The sequence below is a fragment of the Artibeus jamaicensis genome, unplaced genomic scaffold (genome assembly GCF_021234435.1).
Source record: "Artibeus jamaicensis isolate MK-2021 breed Jamaican fruit bat unplaced genomic scaffold, CSHL_Jam_final scaffold_916, whole genome shotgun sequence".
Lineage (NCBI taxonomy): Eukaryota > Metazoa > Chordata > Mammalia > Chiroptera > Phyllostomidae > Artibeus > Artibeus jamaicensis.
The window spans coordinates 40,594,591-40,599,097 of NW_026522059.1; the positions used below are offsets into that span (position 1 = coordinate 40,594,591).

At 33.1% G+C, this 4,507-nt stretch overlaps 1 non-coding gene and 1 pseudogene across 1 annotated transcript; both read right to left on the bottom strand.

The window, feature by feature from the left end:
- Positions 1–1,504: 1,504 nt before the first annotated feature.
- LOC119040489 (tigger transposable element-derived protein 1-like) lies at positions 1,505–4,126 on the bottom strand (annotated as a pseudogene).
- LOC119040500 (U6 spliceosomal RNA) lies at positions 2,423–2,529 on the bottom strand. Its single transcript, XR_005080874.2, has one exon. It is a non-coding gene; the product is annotated as a U6 spliceosomal RNA (small nuclear RNA).
- Positions 4,127–4,507: the final 381 nt, after the last annotated feature.

Consider the following 4,507-nt stretch of genomic DNA (forward strand, 5'->3'; position numbering starts at 1 on the left):
ATCCCTTTGTGGAAATGTATTGCTTTGTTGAATCTCCTGGAATTTTTATTGATTTGCAATTCTTTCATTTTGGGACAAATCCTTAGTTATCTCAAATGCTATGTTTGGTGTTTGGGCATTCCTTTTATTGTTTGCTATATATGTTCTCTTTGATGTTTTGATTTTCTAGTCTTCAAGCAAAGTTTTTACCTTGAGTTCTCAATGCAGAGTTCTCAACATTTTATGTTTGAATACTTTTTATTGAGGTTAAGTTTTTAAATAAAATTATTCATAATTGCATTGTTCCTCTCTTAATTGGTACTATTTGATAGCATTTCCAAAACACATGGCTGGTAGTTGTATTTTCTCTTTTTTTATGGTTGTTGATCTATATTTGCCCCTTTTTTTCTAAAAATAAACTGTATTATGGCTCTTAAGCTGTTATTCAAGTCAAGTGTCTTTTCTCTATATTTCACAGGTTTAAGTCATAAATGGTATAATGATAACATTTTGTTAATTGTAAAGCATTGTGCAAAACTAAAAGATTATTATTACTTGAAAAAAGATGTATATCTTAATCAATGTTAAGCTTTGGAAAATATCAGTTTAGTGATTAAAGCATTTGATGGTTAAAAAAAGGAAAACAGGTAGAAGAAAGAAAAAGCAATATCTAAAAAATCAAAATATGGAGAATGGTAAATAATATAGTTTGAAACAGCATCTAAGAATGAAAAAAGAAATTGGAAGTTAGTAGTAGTCTGTGATAAAAGGTTATCACAAAATATAGTGAAGAGAGTTATTTGTGTTGTTTTAATGACTATTTCTTTTATTTTTGCTGGGTGTGGCCGATCAGTCTCATGGCTGCAGACTTTTGTATTTATCTACTCCAGTGCTGATGGGCACTGCCTGGTTTCCAGTTTGGGACTTTTTTTTAAAGTATATTTTATTGATTATGCTATTAGTTTTCCCAATTTTTCCCCTTTACTCACCCTCTGCCCTACATCCCCAACCCTCCAGCATTCCCCTGTTAGTGCATGTCCATGGGTTGTACATATAAATTCTTTGACTTCTGTTTCCTATACCATTCTTAATCTCTCCCCATCTATTTTATGATGATTTCTTAAATAGAAAGTGATCATAGAGGATATGGAGATGGTTGGAGCTGATATGAATAGAGGAGTTAGTAACAAATTTATGGTACCACTAGACACACACACCCATGAACGTAGGTAAGCTTATTCATAAATGAAAGTCTTTACCTGAACTCTAGTTTCATCTTGTTAAAGACATATGTTTAGCAAATGTTTAGCATAAGCAAATACAGGCATATCTCAGAGATATATTGGTCTGGGTTTTAGAGTACTGCCATAAATCAAATACTGCAACAAAGCAAATCACACATTTTTTTGGTTTTTCAGTATACAGAATAATTATGTTTATATTATAGTTTATTAGGTGTGTAATAATATTATGTCTAAAAAATGAACATACCTAAAGTAAAAAAATATTTTGTTCCTAAAAAACATTAAGCATTATTTGAACCTTCAGTGAGCTGTAATCTCTTTGCTGGAGTAGGGTCTTGCCTTGATGTTGATGGTTGCTGATGATCAGTAGCAGTTGCTGAGGGCTGGATGGCTATGGGCAATCTCTCACAATACGATAATGAAGTTTGCTGCACTGATTGACACTTCCTTTCAGGACACATTTCTCTGTAGCTTGTGATGCTTTTTCGTAGCATTTTACCCACAGTAAAACTTATTTCAAAATTGAAGTCAATCCTCTCAAACCCTGCCACTGCTATATCAACTAAATTTATGTAATATTCTAAGTCCCTTCCTGTCATTACAATGATCTTCGCAGAATCATCACCAGGAATGGATTCCATCATAAGAAAACACTCCTTTTGTTCATCTATAGGAAGAAATTTCTTATCCATAGAAGTTTTATCATTACATGGTAGCAATTCAGTCACATCTTCAGGTTCTATTTTTTAAAAAATACTCTTGTATACTCCTTTTTTTTCTGTTCCATAAAGATTTTATTTATTTATTTTTAGAGAGAGGGGAAGGGAAGGAGAAAGAGGGAGAGAACATCAATGTGTAATTGCCTCCTGTGTACTCTTCACTGGGGACCTGGCTTGCAACCCAGGCATGTGCCCTGACTGGGAATGAAACCAGGTGACCCTTGGTTCTTAGCCCGTGCTCAATCCACTGAGCTACACCAGCCATGGCTGGGCTCCACTTTTAATTCTAGTTCTCTTGCCATTTCCACAACATCTGCAGTTACTTCTTCCACTGAAGTCTTGAGATGCTCAGTTATCTATGAGGGCTGGAATCAACTTCTTCCAAACTTCTGTTAACATTGAAATTTTGACCCCTTTCCATGAATTACAAATGTTCTTAATGTCATCTAGACTGGAGAATCCTTTCCAAAGGTGTTTTTTTAAAATATGAAACGCTTCATGAATTTGGGTGTCATCCTTGTGCAGGGGCCATGCTAATCTTCTCTGCATCATTTCAATTTTAGTATATGTACTGCCAAAATGAGCACTCCAGAGGTTTTCAACTGACTTTGCCCAGACCCAACAGAGGAAGCGTTATCTATAGTACCTATAGCTTTATAAAATGGATTTTTAAGTAATAAGACTCAAAAGTTGGAATTACTCCTTGACACGTGGGCTACCAAATGTTATCTTAGCAGATGTGAAAAAGAGATTAATCTTACTGTTCATTTTCATCAGAGCTCTTGGGTGACCATGAGCATCGTCAATGAACAGTAATGTTTTTAAAAGACATTATTTTCTTCTGAGCAATAGAAGGTGGGCTTAAAATATTCAGTAAACCATGCTGTAAACAGATGTATTTTCATCAGGCTTTTTTGTTCCATTTATAGAGCACGGGCAGAGTAGATTTAGCATGATTCTTAACATCTGTAGGATTTTCAGAATGGTAAAGGAGCATAGACTTTAACTTAGAGTCACCAGCTGCATTAGCCCCTAATGACAGATCAGCCTGTCTTTTGAAGCTTTGAAGCCAAGCGTTGGTATCTCTTTGCCAGCTACAAAAGTCCTAGAAGGCATCTTCTTCAACTGTAATGCTGTTTTATGTACTTCAAAAATTTGTGCTTTAGTGTAACTACCTTCACTAATTATCTTGGGTAAATATTCTGAAAAACCTTCTGCAGCTTCTATATTAGCACTTGATGCTTCTCCTTTCATTTTTATGTTACGTTTGAGAAAGATTCTGTCCTTAGACATTGTGAACCCAAAACTGCTATTTTCAAACATTTTTTCTGAGCTTCCACACCTGGTGTAGACTTCATAGAATTGAACAGAGTTAAGACCTTGCTCTAAATTATCATTTAGTATAGGGGAAAGTTGTGGTTGGTTTGCTTTTCCATCCAGACCGTTGCTGATATAAAACTTTCTTTGTATCAGCAATAAGGCTATTTTGTTGAACTTTGAATTTTTCCTATCAGTTTGTGTTATTTTGGACTGTGTTAGGTAAGACACATTTACAATTGTTATATTCTCTTGATACAATGGACAGTTTATTATTATATAATGTCCTTCTATCTTTCACAACAATATTTGTCATAAAGTATCTTGTATCTAATATTAACTATTCCAGCCTTTTGGGCACTGTTTGCATAAATTGTCATTTTTTCTCTTTTTATTTCAACCTATTTGTGTTTTGGGATCTAAACTGAATTTTTTTGTGGATGACCTACTGTTAGATTAATTTTTAAAACCATCTGTCAATATTTGCCTTTTAATTCGAGATTCTAATCCATTTACACTTGAAGTTGTTACTAATAAGGAACTTCTATCATTTTGCTATTTGTTTTTCCTATGTCATATCATTTTGTTCCTTAGTTCCTGTAGTACTGCCTTCCTTTGTGATTAATTGATTTTTTCTAATGCTCCATATTTACTCCCTTCTGATTTATTTATTTGTTATATATTTTAAGATATTTTCTTAGTAGTTGCCCATTAATATTTTAATGCAATTAATAATTTAATTTATAACATGATCTGCTTTGAATTAATGCCTCATTGAAATTAGATGCAAGAGTATACAAATATTTCTCTGATAAAGTTCTAAACTCCCTTTTTGTTGTTATTATAATAAATTACCTCTTTGAACATTGTTTGCCTGTCAGCATGGATTTCTAAATATTATCTAGGTAGTTGTATTTTAAATTATATAGAAAAAATGGGTGAGTTACAAACTAAAAACACAGTACTACTGATTTTATATTTACCTATATAGTTACCTTTATGATTTTCTTTATTTCTTCAAAAAGGATTCAAGCTTTGTTAGCCTGAAAGACTTACATTAGCATTTCTCCCGAGGGAAGTCTACTAGTGATGAACTTTTCCTTTTTTTTTTTTATTTACATGGGGATATCTCTTCATTTTTTGAAGGATAGTTTTGCTGGATATAGAATTATTAACATGGCTTTTTTTCCTTTCATGACTTTGAATATATCATCATACAATCTCCTATCCTCCATGTTTTCTGATTGG